Source organism: Vairimorpha necatrix, chromosome 3, assembly GCF_036630325.1.
Source record: "Vairimorpha necatrix chromosome 3, complete sequence".
In the NCBI taxonomy this organism is placed as follows: Eukaryota; Fungi; Microsporidia; family Nosematidae; genus Vairimorpha; species Vairimorpha necatrix.
The window spans coordinates 830,608-850,256 of record NC_088818.1 but is presented as its reverse complement, the minus strand read 5'-3'; the positions used below and the strand labels follow the sequence as shown (position 1 = coordinate 850,256).

At 32.6% G+C, this 19,649-nt stretch overlaps 2 non-coding genes across 2 annotated transcripts; both read right to left on the bottom strand.

Moving 5' to 3' along the window:
* Positions 1 to 13,018: 13,018 nt before the first annotated feature.
* Positions 13,019 to 15,501, bottom strand: VNE69_03802. The gene has a single exon (XR_010573987.1). It is a non-coding gene; the product is annotated as a 5.8S-23S ribosomal RNA (ribosomal RNA).
* A 34-nt stretch (positions 15,502 to 15,535) lies between these two features.
* Positions 15,536 to 16,780, bottom strand: VNE69_03801. The gene has a single exon (XR_010573986.1). It is a non-coding gene; the product is annotated as an 18S ribosomal RNA (ribosomal RNA).
* Between the last annotated feature and the right edge of the window lie 2,869 nt (positions 16,781 to 19,649).

Sequence of the window (19,649 nt, the reverse complement as noted above, 5' to 3'; positions counted from 1 at the left end):
TATATAAAAAGCAAAGAGAACATTATAGCGGACGGACTAACGAGATTTGTTCATGTAGTAAATTATGAAGATGAACTAGAATTATCGGCCGAGAGTCGTAAAGAACTGATTTTAAAATGTCACGAAGAGTGTGGACATGGCAGTATGTATCCAACATATGCTTTAGTTCTCGATAAAACAAAATGGAAAGGTATGTACGCAGATATTAAACAGGAACTCGAAAAATGTCAGGTGTGTCTAAAATTTAATTTAAAAAGAACACCAAAGCAACATCATAGAATTCGACTCAAGGACCCATTTTCACTGATAGGAATTGATATGGTAGGTCCTCTACCTAAGTCGGAAAATGGGAAAACATATTTAATAGTTGCCACGGATTATCTAACAAGATGGTGCGAAGCAAAAGCCGTGAGAAATAAATCGGCTAAGACGGTAGCTAAATTTATTTTTGAAGAAATAGTATGTAGACATGGTCCGCCCAACGAATTACTATCAGATAGAGGACTTGAATTTTTGAACAACACGGTCAAGGAATTATGTGGAATATTTAAAATAAAGAAATCTTTTACTTCAGCTTACCACCCACAATGCAATGGCACGGTAGAGAGAACCAACCAATCATTAGTAGCAAAACTGGCTAAAATGATAAATGGAAGGTGGAAAGACTGGGATGAAGATTTTGAACTGGCTCTGTACGCATACAGAATTTCTCCGAGGAAGAAGACAGGATTTTCTCCTTTTGAATTATTATACGGACGGAAACCCTTATTATGGGAGCATCCCGAAAGAGAACTCTTATGTTTAGAAGATAATTTTTTAATATTTGAAAGATTGAAGCAAACCCGTGATACTATGTTACAAGCCGAAAGAGAGGCCAGAGAAAGGGAAATAGTAGAGGGGAAAGAATTTGCACTTCAAGTAGGTGATGTGGTATTAAGAAGAAAACCACCTATAAGCATTAGAAATAAACTAGACAGCAAATTTGAAGGCCCATACGCTATAACGAAAGTCGGGAGGAAAGGTGCATACGAGATAAAAAATCCCAATAATGACGTGTTTAAGGTAAATGGGAAAGACTTAAAAAAGATGGACTTTGAGCTGGAAACATGGGAGCCAATAAAGAAGGGGGGAGTGTCAAGGAACAGTTCTCCAGTGGTCCTAAGATTACCCTGGAGACCAGAGAATACTATTCTATAAGTATTCTCTTCCTCTTCCCAATTATGTTTTTGGAGGGAAAATATTGTATATTTTCCCTCCGACAAACATAAAAGAAATTCATGCCCAGAAGGGTATGAAGGATAATAAAAAATATGGCTTAAAACATTCTTCTCGGTCTGTTGGGAAACCAACAGACCACAATATTTAAAAAATTCATGTAGCATGAATTTAAAGAATTTTTCTTCTACTGCTCTAGTCAGTAAGTGTTTGTATAGCTCGGTTGGAATCTCATCAGGACCGGCTGCTTTGTTATTTCCGCATTTCTTCAGTGCGGATAAAAATTATTCATCTTTTATCTCTGGGGGAAGATCAACAAGATCTACTTTATCATAGGCATTGACATCTATATCATTCTCTGACGCTAATACGGCGTAAAATTTATTCGCTATTTCTAGCTTATTTGCTCGGCAAGTCTGAAGAAGCTTATTGTGGTCAATTAGAGCCACTTGATCCAAACGAATGGAAACACTTCTATTTTTCAGCCATTGCCAGAATTCTCGGGATCTATTACTTTTAAAGAGCTTTATTCCTCGTAAAGCCCAAAGTTTCGATCTATCTTTGCGAATCAACTTTTTAGTTTCGTCAACTCTCTTTTTGAGATATTCGAATATAATTGAGTTGATTTCATTGTAATTTTTCATAACAGTTCTTGCTGCTAGACGTTTTTCTTTGAAGACTTTTAAATATCTCCATCTCATTGTAAGACCAGTATGGACTCTTCTCTTTTTGTAAATCTTCAAAGATGTACAAACTTTTTGAATAATCTCAGGAAGATTATTCATGTTTAATTGTTGATTACTCAACTTCTTTTTAAGCTTTTTAATCACTTTTGGATTTTCCAGCATCTTCTTATCATAAACTAGTTGATCTGAGATCTTATCAACAGTAAGTTTAACATTTCTTTTGAGCACTAAGTGATCACTTAATACCCAAGACTTGGATATAATGATCTTCTCATTATCATTACTTTTTAGTCGAAAGATGGTATCAATTTTCCTCTTAGATCTTTTACCATCTTTGAGAATCCTTGTACCATCGTTGCTGTTATATTTTATTGTAACTGGCAAACCAACTACATTTAATTTTTTCTTGAGACTAGAACTCTGCATATTCATATCTCCCATCACTATGATCTCACTATAGTTATTTCTGAAATTCTCTTTTTCTAAAAGAGAAAGTAATCTGGCCAAGGTCTCCCTCTTGAGATCCTTGTCTTGTGGTATGTAGACATTTAAGACTAAATACTTAATCCATTTGCCTGCGGAACTAAACTCAACTACAGTTTGCAGAATGTTTGAGTCGGTTCCTTTTTTGGAACATCTGATCGCTCCATTATTTCTAACCAGAGTTATTAATCCTGGTTTATTTTTTCCACCACTAGGTGTTTCAACTGCAGTGTATTTTTCAAGTTTCAAAGGTCTTGTAGATTGTCTCCAAGTTTCTTGTAAACACATAATTTCTGGTTTCTCCTTCTTAAGAAGAAACTCAAGTTCTTCTCTCTTATTAGAGAGATGATTAATGTTTAGACTTAAGAGTTTTATGTTCTCTTTGGTCTTTTTATTTACTTTACTAGATTTCTCTAGTTCTTTTCTATTATCATTTAAAACTTTAAAGCCTTTAGCTTTAACTGTCTTAATCAATAACTTTGCATGTAGTTTTTCAACTATTATTTTTGTGAATGACGTGTCCCTTCGTCTATATTTTCTTGCTGTAATAATGGAATTCTCCAAAAAAGAGTTCTTCTTACATAAGTCTTTGAGGAGATCTTTCACTCCATAAGGAATTCTTTGTATCTTGACAATACAATATTGTTCTTGTACTTTCTTCCACCACATATTCTTTCTAATGAAAAAATACTTGAGACTTTTCAATCTCGTTGTCGTTTGGAAAGTATTTTTAATCTGAGTAAATCCAATTGGATTATGCGTTTTTTTATTTAGAGATTTGAAAATATCACTCTTGTTATAGGAAAATAATTTCCTATAATAACAGGACTTTAACAAAGATACTTTATTCATTGTTAAAGTCCTTAGATTCTCGGGCAGGCTCACCCATCATATTTTCTAAATAAATGAAAGAACCATGGTTTGGCTTTTCTTTATTTAATTCTTTAGTTATGTACCAACATGCTTTTACAAGCGGTACAAAATTTTTATGCGTTCCAGAGAGTCTTTGCAGCTCTCCTAGAACAGTTGTTTTTGTTAAAGACAAAAAGTCGATGAAGAAATTAACTTCATCGCAGATATTAGAACCTCCGAACTTTTCTTTAATCTTGCTTAGTACCTTTTGGCACACGTGTTCTCTAATCATCAGAAGTACTACTTCCGAGTCTTTAAATTGTTTTATAAGTGGTATATCTTTATTTTCCACATCAGCTAAGGCTGCCCAAGCGTCTCTAGATTGAGGTTTCCCTTTCAATCCGAGTCCAGAAGCAAGAGCTAGCCTAAACTTACATTTGGAAATAATTCTACCGTCCTTTATAATTTTCATAAGAGCTTCTTCAGTTAGCTCTTTGGCCCAGTTTTTCTTTGGTAAAACTGGCCTTCTTTTTTGTTGACATTTCTCATTTTTTCTGTCCTTCGTTTTTTTTTGTAAAATTTATTTTCTGATTTAGTAATCTTCTTTTTTCATGATCTTTTTTATGAATGATATCTTTTCTCTTTACAGCTTCATGATTAATCTTTTTAGGCACTTTTACATTGCCACCAGTTTCTACTTTAAGTGATTTAAATCTATTAAAGTTGGTTTTATCTGTGGTTTTACCACTTCTGTTTTTCTTCAAGTCTATCTGGACTTTAGGCTTGAATGTGTGTTTGACAGATGTCCATCCGTCTTCGTTTATATGGAAAAGCTTGACTCCATTCTTAGGAGCTTTTCTTTTACCAGCTATAATAGCAGAGATAGTTGACAGATGTCTAACTACTGCTTTTTTGTTAATGGAAGCTATATCTAGCTTACCATCTTTTGGTTTAATATTTTTATTAATTATAATATCTGTAGATGCCTTTGAAACATCTATACATTTTCTTTTGCCATCTTCTGACAATTTATCTTGTTCTTCTACTTTGACAGCAGTGTCGAGATTTATGACAGCAGATGGGAGATTTTTGACATTAATTAAAACATCTTCATTGATGATTTCTAATTTAGAAATATCATTGTTTCCAGTAGCTAACTGAAGGGTTTCGCTACTGGTATCATTTGGAACATCGGAGTTATTATCCTTTTGTTCTACATATTCTTTTGAGTGATTCTCTATCATCATCTCAATTTTATTTTTTGTTGATTCTGTAATTTGATTACTGTCATCCATCAGATTATTTTTTTTCAAATTTTTTAATTTGATATTTTGTTTTTCTAGCTTATCATGGAAGAGCTCCAAATATGTCTGCTGAATCAATACTAATTCAGTAGTGCTAGATATGTATCTTTTAATATCAAGAAGATCTTTGTTATTTTCTTTTTTTGACGTGTCGAAAATATCGTTTTTATTAATTCTTTCTGAGAGAATTTTGATTTTCTTGAGAAAATATTTCATTTCTCCATCATTTTTGAAAGTAACACTTATGAAACTTTTATTAGCATATACATGCTTAGTTTGTTGTTTTAAATACATTTCTGTATCTAAATTGTTGTTTGGACCACCAAAGTGGTCACTTTTTGCTCTACTGAGCTTGCTCCTGGTTTGTTGCGCTTTACCCTTCATAGGGTGTTGGTAAGACTAAAAAAATAAAATAAAATTGTTTATTGTAAAAAAAGACAGAATCAGCAAAACGAAGAAAAGCCTCCAAGCCACCAAAAACTCCACCAACCAGAAAAACATCAATAATTGCGTTTACACGCCAGCATACCTCAACGGCCTCCCTTGTAGGAGAAAAATTTGTTCCCGTAGGTACAGATCCTTAGTCATCTCTGACTACATATTTCGCGGACCTGACGAAAACACAACGCCTGGTTCAATACACCATTTAAGAACACGACTCAGTTCAGCGGAACAATACAGCTTCAGTATCATGCCCAACCTCTCCCAGGTTAAAAATATGAAGAATTACTCGAAAGTTAACGGTGTCCTTCTCACCAGCAATGGGTCTCCCACCCCTAGAGTATAGCTGACCCTACTTACCAACCAGCAGCCGAAGGTTGGTAAGACTTAGAGATCTGCACCTAAAAAAAAAATAAAATTGTTTATTGTAAAAAAGAAAGAATCAGCAAAACGAAGAAAAGCCACCAAGCCACCAAAAACTCCACCAACCAGAAAAACATCAATAATTGCGATTACACGCCAGCATACCTCAACGGCCTCGCTTGTAGGAGAAAAATTTGTTCCCGTAGGTAACAGATCCTTAGTCATCTCTGACTACATATTTCGCGGACCTGACGAAAACACAACGCCTGGTTCAATACACCATTTAAGAACACGACTCAGTTCAGCGGAACAATACAGCTTCAGTATCATGCCCAACCTCTCCCAGGTTAAAAATATGAAGAATTACTCGAAAGTTAACGGCGTTCTTCTCACCAGCAATGGGTCTCCCACCCCTAGAGTATAGCTGACCCTACTTACCAACCAGCAGCCGAAGGTTGGTAAGACTTAGAGATCTGCACCTAGTTAAAAAACATCGGTCCCACCCTCCGCGACGTGGACGCTCTCTTGTGGAGGGTAGAGATCTGCACCTAAAAAAAAAATTAAAATTGTTTATTGTAAAAAAAGACAGAATCAGCAAAACGAAGAAAAGCCTCCAAAGCACCAAAAACTCCACTAATAAAGAAAAAATCATCAATAAGTGCGCTTACACGCCAGCATACCTTAACGGCCTCGCTTGTAGGAGAAAAGTTTGTTCCCATAGGACACATCCTTAGTCATAATATGACTAGAGACCCACTTTCATGGGTCTAATGAAAAACGAAAACGCCTGGCTCAATACACCATTTAAGAACACGACTCAGTTCAGCGGAACAATACAGCATCAGTATCATGCCCGACCTCTCCCAGGTCAAATATAATTAAATATAAGTCTTCTTGTTAATAAATCAACGTCTCTTTCTTCTATTTCTAGATCTTCATTTTTTTAATTATTCATATTAATTACCTTGTTTCGTTATCTCCTTAAGTTTCTTTTCAAATATAATTCTTCTAGAGACAACCATTCTATCTAAGAACTCTATAGTCCAACAAAGTTCTTTTATCTTTTCTGGGTTGTTTCTTAATCCGATTTTATTACCAAGAAGTAATTTGGTTTTTTCTTGGTTATTTGTTTTTGAACAAGTCAGTAGAGGCAGTTTATTTTCAAAAGATGATCTAATGTCAGTTAAACAGACGCACTCCAGCAGAAAGTGTTCTAAATTTTCTTGTGGTCCATCACACAAAAAGCATTTGTTTCTATAACTCATTGGTATTCTTTTTGAATATGCTATTGCTGAGGACCACTTTACTAGATTACATCTCAATCTAGTATATGTTCTAATTTTTCTATTATTTATTTTGTTCATGACATATTTTATTTGTGAATTTCTTATGTCATATTGATTTGCTATTGATGCAGCTAAAGAAGTATTTAGAGTTCTTCGACTTCTTAGTACATCAATTATTTTTGTAGTGATAAATCTACTATCACTTGATTCATAATCGTTGCCGACAAATCGTTTTAACCATCTTTGTGTTCTTGAACACCAGGTAGTTTTTCTTTCTTTCGGATTGATTGAGATTATATCCGATATGATTGTCTTATTGTGTTTCCACTTGTTGTATGCTCTAAATCTACTTAGAGCTGCTTGTATATGAATTCGTTCGATACTGAACTCGTCCATTACTCTATCTAGTGGAACTAATACTCTTTTGAATATCATTCTGATAGATTTTCTTAAGATCCTGTTAATCTTACCTGCTCTTGTACTTGACATTCCCCACAATTCACTGCCATACATTAGTGTGGGTACTAGTACACATTTTATTAAGATCGCCTTGAAGTAGAGATTGATGCTGCCATTCATCAACTTGGGCATCAAGGCGTCCAAGGCTTTCTTGCCACGCATTGCTGCGTCTTTGACCAAGTGTTCTTCTAGCGTGTTTCTTTTAGTTAAGACACCTAGATATCTGTATTCAGTGACTTCCTCAATCACACCAAAGTCTGTACTGAGAGAATACAAACTTCGGAATTCTTGTATGTTAGAATGAGCAGCCCATTCTAATACTCCGCTTTTTGAGCAGTTAATCTTCATTCTGTTATTAACTGCCCAATTAGAAATTCTATTGATCTTATTATTAAGATCATCAATGTTGTTTCCGAAGACAACAATATCATCTGCGAACATCAGTCCCGGAACTCTCGTATTTGACCTTGGGATCAAAACTCCTTCTATGCCGTCAAAAATATCATTGATGAATATATTGAATAGCATTGGAGAACAAGGGCACCCTTGTCTCACTCCTTTTCTGTAGTTATAACCACTTGACGTGTCACCGCCAATTTTCACACGCATGGTGGTATATTTATAAATATCCTTTATTGTATTGATTAAATACAATGGGATATTAAGTTTTGTAAGCTTCTCAAATAATAAGTCATGACTTACATTATCATAAGCTTTTTCAAAGTCAATGAAACACATTATTGTGTTCAGGCCTCTGAATTCTCTTCTTCTCACTATTTCTAGTAGAGATGTAATCTGATTCATACACTCTTCACCTGCTCGGAATCCTGCTTGGTATCTAGAGAGTATATCTTGTTCTTCGACAAATTGAGTTAACCTGTCATTTATTATCTTGAGATAGATCTTACTAATTGTGTTAATTAAAGAGATTCCCCTATAATTATTCAGATCTGTCTCATCTCCTTTTTTGTGGAGGCAAATCATGTTTGCCATGCTCCAGTATTCAGGAGGACTATTTCCACAAATATATTTATTAAATTCATGTAGCATGAATTTAAAGAATTTATCTTTTACTGCTCTAGTCAGTAAGTATTTGTATAGCTCGGTTGGAATCTCATCAGGACCGGCTGCTTTGTTATTTCCACATTTCTTCAGTGCGGATAAAAATTCTTCATCTGTTATCTCTGGGGGAAGATCAACAAGATCTACTTTATCATAGACATTGACATCTATATCATTCTCTGACGCCAAATCAGCGTAAAATTTATTCGCTATTTCTAGCTTCTTTGCTCGGCAAGTCTGAAGAATCTTATTGTGGTCAATTAGAGCCACTTGATCCAAACGAATGGAGACACTTCTATTTTTCAGCCATTGCCAGAATTCTCGGGATCTATTACTTTTAAAGAACCTTATTCCTCTTAAAGCCCAAAGTTTCGATCTATCTTTGCGAATCAACTTTTTAGTTTCGTCTACTCTCTTTTTGAGATATTCGAATCTAATTGAGTTGATTTCATTGTAATTTTTCATAACAGCTCTTGCTGCTAGACGTTTTTCTTTGAAGACTTTTAAATATCTCCATCTCATTGTAAGTCCAGTATGGAATCTTCTCTTTTTGTAAATCTTCAAAGATGTACAAACTTTTTGAATAATCTCAGGAAGATTATTCATGTTTAATTGTTGATTACACAACTTCTTTTTAAGCTTTTTAATCACTTTTGGATTTTCCAGCATTTTCTTATCATAAACTAGTTGATCTGAGATCTTATCAACGGCAAGTTTAATTTTTCTTTTGAGCACTAAGTGATCACTTAATACCCAAGACTTGGATATAATGATCTTCTCATTATCATTACTTTTTAGTCGAAAGATGGTATCAATTTTCCTCTTAGATCTTTTACCATCTTTGAGAATCCTTGTACCATCTTTGCTGTTATATTTAATTGTAACTGGCAAACCAACTACACTTAATTTTTTCTTGAGACTAGAACTCTGCATATTCATATCTCCCATCACTATGATCTCACTATAGTTATTTCTGAAATTCTCTTTTTCTAAAAGAGAAAATAATCTGGCCAAGGTCTCCCTTTTGAGATCCTTGTTTTGTGGTATGTAGACATTTAAGACTAAATACTTAATCCATTTGCCTGCTGAACTAAACTCAACTACAGTTTGCAGAATGTTTGAGTCGGTTCCTTTTTTGGAACATCTGATCGCTCCATTATTTCTAACCAGAGTTATTAATCCTGGTTTATTTTTTCCACCACTAGGTGTTTCAACTGTAGTGTATTTTTCAAGTTTTAAAGGTCTTGTAGATTGTCTCCAAGTTTCCTGTAAGCACATAATTTCTGGTTTCTCCTTCTTAAGAAGAAACTCAAGTTCTAATCTCTTATTAGAGAGATGGTTAATGTTTAGACTTAAGAGTTTTATGTTCTCTTTGGTCTTTTTATTTACTTTACTAGATTTCTCTAGTTCTTTTCTATTATCATTTAAAACTTTAAAGCCTTTAGCTTTAACTGTCTTAATCAATAACTTTGCATGTAGTTTTTCAACTATTATTTTTGTGAATGACGTGTCCCTTCGTCTATATTTTCTTGCTGTAATAATGGAATTCTCCAAAAAAGAGTTCTTCTTACATAAGTCTTTGAGGAGATCTTTCACTCCATAAGGAATTCTTTGTATCTTGACAATACAATATTGTTCTTGTACTTTCTTCCACCACATATTCTTTCTAATGAAAAAATACTTGAGACTTTTCAATCTCGTTGTCGTTTGGAAAGTATTTTTAATCTGAGTAAATCCAATTGGATTATGCGTTTTTTTATTTAGAGATTTGAAAATATCACTCTTGTTATAGGAAAATAATTTCCTATAATAACAGGACTTTAACAAAGATACTTTATTCATTGTTAAAGTCCTTAGATTCTCGGGCAGGCTCACCCATCATATTTTCTAAATAAATGAAAGAACCATGGTTTGGCTTTTCTTTATTTAATTCTTTAGTTATGTACCAACATGCTTTTACAAGCGGTACAAAATTTTTATGCGTTCCAGAGAGTCTTTGCAGCTCTCCTAGAACAGTTGTTTTTGTTAAAGACAAAAAGTCGATAAAGAAATTAACTTCATCGCAGATATTAGAACCTCCGAACTTTTCTTTAATCTTGCTTAGTACCTTTTGGCACACGTGTTCTCTAATCATCAGAAGTACTACTTCCGAATCTTTAAATTGTTTTATAAGTGGTATATCTTTATTTTCCACATCAGCTAAGGCTGCCCAAGCGTCTCTAGATTGAGGTTTCCCTTTCAATCCGAGTCCAGACACAAGAGCTATCCTAAACTTACAATTGGAAATAATTCTACCATCCTTTATAATTTTCATAAGAGCTTCGTCTGATAGCTCTTTGGCCCAGTTTTTCTTTGGTAAAACTGAACTTCTTTTTTGTTGACATTTCTCATTTTTTCTATTCTTCATTTTTTGAGTAAAATTTATTTTATGATTTTGTAATCTTTCTTTTTTATAGTCTTTAGTAGATATTTTGTTTTTCTCATGTAAAGCTGCATGAATAGAATTTTTGGGCACTTTTACATTGCCACCGGATTCTACTTTAAGTGATTTAAATCTAATAAAGTTGGATTTATGCGTGGTTTTGCCACTTCTGTTTTTCTTCAAGTCTATCTGGACTTTAGGCTTGAATGTGTGTTTGACAGATGTCCATCCGTCTTCATTTGTATGGTAAAGTTTTACTCCATTCTTAGGAGCTTTTCTTTTACCAGCTATAATAGCAGAGATAGTTGACAGATGTCTAACTACTGCTTTTTTATTAATGGAAGCTAAGTCTAGCTTAACATCTTTTGTTTTAATATTTTTATTAATTATAGTATTTGTAGACGCATTTGAGACACCTATACATTTTCTTTTGCCATCTTCTGACAATCGATCTTCTTCTTCTACTTTGACAGCAGACACGATATTTTTGACATTAATTAAAACATCTTCATTTATGATTTCTAATTTAGAAATATCATTGTTTCCAGTAGCTAACTGAAGGGTTTCGCTACTGGTATCATTTGGAACATCGGAGTTATAATCCTTTTGTTCTACACATTCTTTTGAGTGATTCTCAATCATTATCTCAAATTTGTTTTTTGATGATTCAGTAATTTGATCACTGTCATCCATCACATTATTTTTAATCAAATTTTTTAGTTTGATGTTTTGTCTTTCTAGCTTGTCATGGAAGAGCTCCAAATATGTCTGCTGAATCAATACTAATTCAGTAGTGCTAGATATGTATCTTTTAAGATCAATAAGATCTTTATTGTTATCTTTTTTTGATGTGTCCAAAATATCATTTTTATTAATTCTTTCTGAAAGAATTTTGATTTTCTTGAGAAAATATTTCATTTCTCGGCGCATCGGTCAGAACCCGGACTTTTTTTCTCTCTAAGGGTCCCCCCTTGGAGAGAAACGAAAAAAAATAATAATAATAAAAAACCATTTTATTCTAAGAAAACTTTGATAATTTCAATGAAGAACTCTCTTGAACTTTTGATGTTTTTATAAATTGCACATCTTCTTCTCCACTTAAATTCTTCCAAAAAATCAGGGATAGCACTTTCTTTGATCCCTTTTCTAGCTATTATATCACATTTAAGATGTGACCAAACACCTTCTATTAAGTTTGTGGTCTCTACTGCTTTGTTTTAAAGCCTTCATCATGAATTACAACGCGATGATCACCGTTGATAGATTCTACTGCAGCGGGATAAGATTTATGACCATCAGTTATGCATGTAGTGTCGTTTTTTATATACTTTACAAAAAACCGAGTCATCGTCTGTATAGTCCGGTTAGGTACTATTTCGATTCTCAGTTCTAACGTTCGCTCGTCTATCGTCCCTACCAACCACACACAGTTTTTGACTGTGTCATATCTTTCCGTTGGAGCTTTGACAAACTTCCCCTTTACTATAACCGTTTCATCGGCTGTGTCACTTCTTCAAATCCTCCAATTTTTTTTTTGGTGTTTGAGATTTTCTTTTTTCAGTGCTTCGTATATTTTTTTTTAGCCCTGAAGACACTGGAAGCAGACACCCGGGAATTTTTGTTTAGGTTTAGTGTAGACTGCTTTTCAGTGAACGAATACAGAATATACAAATAATTATGTATAGGTATTCGGGGATTAGAAAATGAAGTTTTATCAAAAACTCCGATTGATGTTCCACATCCAGTCTTCCCCCTACACTTAAACCGGTGGCAGTTCATGTACGAATCGTCCGGTGTTAATATCATTATACCAGGACATTTCGTACATTCCATTGTTGTTTTTAGTAGATTTTCATCCACTAACCAACATATTTCCTCATGTGGGTCTTGGAATATTTTCGACCTACTGTCAAGCGGCTCCATACATACCATAAGGGTAAAATATTTTTGAAAAAATCATCTAAAAAACAAAAATGTTTATAACTCAAGAAATGTTAATGCGAATGAAATTTAAACAAATCTGTAAAATTTCGACTCTTGGGGATATGGTTCGTAAAAAACATTTCCCCACTTTACGGTCAGTACCCGGATTCAGTACGTAAAATATTATGGAAAGTCCGGGTTCTGACCGTTGCGCCCATTTCTCCATCATTTTTGAAAGTAACACTTGGGAAACTTTTACTAGCATATACATGCTTAGTTTGTTGTTTTAAATACATTTCTGTATCTAAATCGTTGTTTGGACCACCAAAGTGGTCACTTTTTGCTCTACTGAGCTCGCTCCTGCTTTCTCTTACTTTACCCTTCATTTTGGTAGAGATCTGCACCTAGTTAAAAAACATCGGTCCCGCCCTCCGCGACGTAGACTCTCTCTTGTAAGGGTACCAAATCTAGACATAAAGTACGCTCTCTTATAGTATACAACACCTACTTTACATACAAAAAAAGCAGTAACCTCAAAATGTCGGCATACACCTTCATTCTTACAGTTCTGCTTAAAAGAGTAGTATTCTCCTAAATGTATCTTTGAGCTACGCTTCAGGCTTAAGAGGCCTTCAGCCTTAATCGAAACGACGTAGCTAAGCAACATAACTTAATAGTTAATCGCACTACCAGTGGTCATCACTTAGAGTTCCTCTCGTACTATCAAAGTTCACTCAAAAATACTTACAGTAGGGTAAAACTAACCTGTCTCACGACGGTCTAAACCCATCTCACGTTCCTCATTACCGGGTGAACAATCCAACACTTCGTAACATATACACTACGATGATCAGAAGAGACGACATCGAAGAATCAAAAAGCAGAGTCGCTATGATCGCTTGCCTGCTACAAGCCAGTTATCCCTGTGGTAACTTTTCAATCACCCAATACATAATGAATGTAATTGGGATCGCTAGGCCAAGGTTTCCCTACTAAATACAGTCATATGCATAAAGTAAAGCAGATTTATTCCCTTATAATAAACTGATGGTTACCATCCATCATTCATCTACCTTAGGACAGCTGTGTTACTTTTTAACAGCTGTACCGCCCCAGCCAAACTCCCCATATATTCTAATAAATAAATATTCAAACATACTAGTGGTTTCACAATACTTCTCCCACCTCTCTACAATATACCGAATATTTATTAAAACATACTAAAGTCAAGCTCAACAGGGTCTTCTTTCCCCGCTGATAAATAACAAGCCCGTTCCCTTGTCTCGTGGTTTCACAAAATTGTAAGTAGGGACAGTAGGAATCTCGTTGCTCCATTCATGCGCGTCACCAATTAAATGACGAGGCATTTGGCTACCTTAAGAGAGTCATAGTTACTCCCGCCGTTTACATTCGCTTACACAACTTTAACAATAAATGCACTGGGCAGAATTCACTTCTTGTAAATACAAAAAGCTATGTTTTTAATAAACAGTCAGATTCCTTACATAGTAAAAGTTCTAGCATGCTAGAGCCAATCTTTATCCCAAAGTTACAGATCTAATTTGCCGAATTCCCTTACTTACTTTAATTTAAAATATTTGTTATGATACAAAGACACCTGATGCGGTATAGGTACGGTTAAAATTATTTTATTTTTATCAAGTATATATAATTAACTATTTCTTATCATGACAATCCATAGTTAAAATAAAATTTAATTCATTTATCTTAAATTTATTGAAATATACTGTCATTATCAAGTTACCTTATAATAATTTAATAAAGAATTATTAATCTTTTTTGTTTTTATAAATAACACCGATTCACTTCAATAATAATTGAAAACCCTAGTCTATATCTATACAAATATATTGTTACTGCCTCCAAGATCAGCTCATTTGTTTCTTCTATATACACTCACATATATACTTCAATACAAACAAATTGCACAGCTACCTAAATATTTATTAGAAACATCTCATAAAAGTAGTAATCTTCTTCCATTTTATACAATAATACATTCGGTAGGTACGTTGTAACACGTTTCTTAGCGGATTTCTACTTCCATAACAACCGCCCTACTGTCTCAATGTATTCATCATATTTATGGTATAATATCTACTATTTAGAATATTTAATGTTTCATAAGGTTCATCCCTTTTTGCACATCATTCTTACAATCATGTGCCCACTAGTTATACAATAGATTCATTATATAAATTTAATTTATATAATTCCATAGAATTAAAGATTTTTCATAGTTAAAAAACTATAACAGTGTCCTACATCTATGTCCTATATAATAATAACTGCTGTCCTGAGAGACATTTCGCTGTGAACCAGCTACCACACAGTTCGATTGGTCTTTCGCCACTATACACATCTTAAATCATCGATTTGCACGTCAGAATGATTATGGTCTTCCAATAAACTGTTGTTTATCTTCAACCAGAACATGTATAGTTCACTGTGTTTCGGGTCTTATAATTATAACTAATCAAGTTAATAAAGATTAAAAAATTTAATTTTTATCTTGCTATAATTATAATCTCCTTGGTCCGTGTTTCAAGACGGGTCCTTAAAAATAAGGCTAAACTCCACACATTTTCACAAGTTCCTTCGCAGTACTTATTTTCTATCGGTATACCATTATATTTAACCTTAGATATTTCATTCTACCTTTATTCAAACTGCACTACCAAGCAGCTCTACTCAAGTACATTATTCTATTCTATTAATAACGAATATAATATTCTCTATAAATATAATTAATAGAATAAACCATTTACAACTCCAATTAAGGATTACAATGGAGGGTCTTTTCTTGTTCACTCGCTGCTACTAAAGAAATCCTAGTTAGTTTCTTTTCCTCCTTTTAATGATATGCTTAAGTTCAAAGGGTTATCAATACATTATAAATATATTAATTAGGTAAATAATATAATTTCGTATTCTATTACGACCTTCATCGTTATGGTATCCTATTGATCCCATGTGTGGGTAAAGTAATAATCACTAATCAATTTAAATTTAACTTATTATGATCCTGCTAATGGTTCTCCAACAGCAACCATGTTACGACTTATATCAGATCTAATACATATTGTTCAAGTAGTTTTCACTAATTTCACAACACATATCATCTTAGATAGCGACGGGCGGTGTGTACAAAGAACAGGGACACATTCAATTCTACTTATTTAATAAAATTTACTAGCAATTCCAAGTTCAAATATCTCTTACAAAATATTATCCCATAAAGATTATATATCTATTGTATTGCGCGTGCAGCCCAAAATGTCTGAGGGCATAACGGACCTGTTTTAATCCTTTCCTTCCTACACTGATTGTGTCTGTCTATTAATAAAAGGGTCTCACGTCTTGTTGAAATTAATCAAAACTTCACAGCATCCATTGAAAACGGCCATGCACCACTATTATCATTCTCAGATTAAAAATCTTCTCTGAATAATAAAATATTGGTAAGTTACCTCGCGTTGAGTCAAATTAAGCCGCACAATCCACTCCTTGTGGTATTCTTCCGTCAATTTCTTTAATTTTCAATCTTGCGATCATACTATCCCCAGAGCCAAAAAACTCAAATTTCTATCATCTAATACAATTAATATCATATCACATCGTCGGCATAGTTTACTGCTGGAACTACAATGGTATCTAATCATCTTCGCTCCTCCAGCTTACGTCCTTGTTCAAAAAATACATACAAGTGTACAGCTTTCGCTTCTGTTCGTCCAGTCAGGGTCGTCACATTTCATCTCTCTCCCAACTATACAGTACACCTCATATTGCTTCTTAAATATAAACTACGGACTTTTTAACTGCATCAATCATCATACACACTCTTGGAACAAGTATTACCGCGGCTGCTGGCACTTGATTTGCCCTCCAATTAATCACCTCATATACTTTTACAATATGAAACAATAGAATATTACTTCCCATAACTGCCTCAGATAAAATCCATAGGTCAAGTTTCGCCCCTGCTGCAATCCTTAGACTTAGTAGCCGTCTCTCAGGCTCCTTCTCCGGAATATTACAAAGTAATACCGTTACCCGTCATTGCCTTGTTAAGCCATTACCTTAACAACTAGCTGATAGGTCTCACTCTTACTGTATATGTCTTATGCTACACTTTAACGCAGTTATACTAATTTAATACATTAAATAAAGTGAGTATTACTGAGCAGTCCATTTTTCCATATCAAAAACATGCATGGGTTAATCTTAGGGAATAGCGTCTACGTCAGGCAGAATCAACCTGGTGTTGTGTATTAAAAATCAATATATTTGATTTTAATCAGTATTTATGAAAAATATCAGAAATAAATATATTTCTTAATACAAATTCTTATAATATAAAATATGAAAACTATATAATTGTTTAAAAATACTTAATAAATGATATAATATCAGATTGGATGAAATAAAATTTTACAAGGGTAAAAAATTATTTTAATAAATCAGCAAATGATTGATTAATCACTGATTCACTGATCAAAATTGTGATCTGAGATTAGCAACATTTATAATTGTGTAAAAATTGTATAAAAAAACATGAATTCTAAATGATGCTTTATAAAGAGTTGAATCTACATGATACTACAGTATTATACATGAACACAACTTATACTGACAATTTATCTTAAATCATGATAATTCTGATAATTAAATGATTTAATATCTAATTCTCAGATATAAAATTATATTGTCTATTATACATACGTTTTGTTTATTTGTCGACCAAACAACAAAACAAGAAACTTGACATCTATATATGATATCCCAAATATCATAAAAATGGTTTATAAATATTACCCGCCAAATTCTTCCAGTTTTCCCCCCAACATTTATTTAATCATTTTATCCGGAGAGGGGTACGGAGTAATGGAAAGAAAATTTAAAATTAACAATAAAAACATTTTACATACTTTCCTCAGTGGTGGATACCACACTATATAATGATAGATGCCAATTTGACGTCGACTTATACATAATAAAAATATTATATAAACTTTTTCATGGTTAGTTTGTGTTGTATAATAAAAATAAATACATCATGTATAATTGTATATAAATTTATATAGTATAAAGTACATATGCTCTTAAAATATATTTTTATTTCTTCACTTACTGATAGCTTCATTGGCCTTGTTCCTATTTGATTACATGCACTTCTTTTTTTATTTTTAATGTATGTTTTAACAAGAATACTAATTGTTTGTATCTTACATTATAAATATATTTCTAAAGTTTTTTTTTTATTGACTTTTGCCGGTCAGTGATAAGATGTTTGACAGATTTATTTTATGTGATATGTCATTATGACATGACAGTAGCCCTACAAAAATATAAAATTATACAGGTATATTTTGTTAGCTTGAGATAAATTCAAACAAAATCATTAAATTTTCTTAAATATGAACATTGAGCCACAAAATTAATATATAAAACGATGAAACACATAAAAAAATTATAAAGCAACATACCATCATGACCAGGCCCCTTATTTGGCCGCGACAAAAAGATTAATATTTTTTGGGGGGATAATTTTTAAGACATTTACATATAATTTTACTTAAAGAGGTGTTGTAAATGTATATAACCAACGTGGGAAATCGATGTAGCTGTTACAAGAATAGTAAATTTTTTAAAGTAATATCTCATCCCTTCTTCATAAATGTTTTTAATGATTTATGCAGGCAAACAAATCTCTACTTGTAAAAATATGTTTCGTCAATATTTGATCGGATACTATAGCAAGAAATTATAAAAGAAACATATATTCCTAAAATATTGAGTTTCTCATTGATATATATGTTTAAAAACTATTTTAAAACTTAAGAATAACATTAAATTATTTTAACTCTCGTGGATCTATTTAATTTGACTGTAATTAACAATATTTACAAGTAACCCCCTTTTAGTGAAAACTTCAATTTAAATTTATAAGATTATGTTTCTGAATTTGTAAAACGTCTTTGTGTCTCTCGGGATATTGTCTCCAACAAAAAATTAGAAAATATTAACAAAATGCATTTTAATGTCTAAAAAAAGAAAACAATAATTTTTTAGAAATAGGCTCTTGATTTAAAAAAGAAAATTTTTTTATCAAAAACAGTCGTATAAATATAAAATAAATAGATTCCGATTATAAATTAAAAATATGAAAATAATTTTTGCATTAGATTAGTGAAATAAAAAAATATACAATTGAGAATTGTCTCATGGCTTTAGGTTTTTTGCGAAGCGACCCGAAAAACTCTAGAATTAGGCTATAATGGCTTATTTTTTTTCCGTACTTTATTATCTAAATTTTCTCTGGGTTCCAAGTTAATTTCATGTATTTTGTCTGTATCATGTCTCACTGCAGTCTTCTGGCTCTAGTTCAATTGCATATATACTGTGGTGTTTGAACAATAACATATTATAGTTATTTTACAGTTCATACGTTTTCTATAGCTTTATTTATTTTTGCTATAAACAATGACAACTAAATATGGTTTCAATATTTAAAGAAATCATTGTATCGTTAATCTTTTTGTCGCAATGTATGAGATACAGAACTTACAACTGAGTTTTGATTTCTAATAAAACACTAGTAGAATCTGATTCTATTTCCATTTAGATTAAAACCAATCCAAAATGTTTTTAGGTCTTTATCATCGTAAAAAATCTAATACTTCATTTTAAACTATAATTAATTTCATTTATGCGAAATTATTATACGCCATATAAAATGTGTAAACTTCGTGCTCTTCTTAATTTATACGTCAATATGTTACATTATAGTAGAATATGAAGTATGGAATTTTATATTATAAATTATAATTTTTTTCTGGATTATTTTTATATTGTCGATAATTATTCTATAGATATTTGGCATTTGTGTAACATATCAATACATTGAAATACGAAGAAGTAAAAAACAATGACAGAATGTACATAGTTGTTTGTATAAACACCCTATCGGTTTCGGGCATTTAATAGGATGCTAAAATTCCTATTTGAGTTCAGATTTATGTGGTTCGTGTTAAAAATCATTCCGAAATAAAAATTACTGCAATATCTTTTTTATCTAATTTATTTCAGACATACAGAGCTGATTCGATTATTTTTAAAAAATATTTGTTTT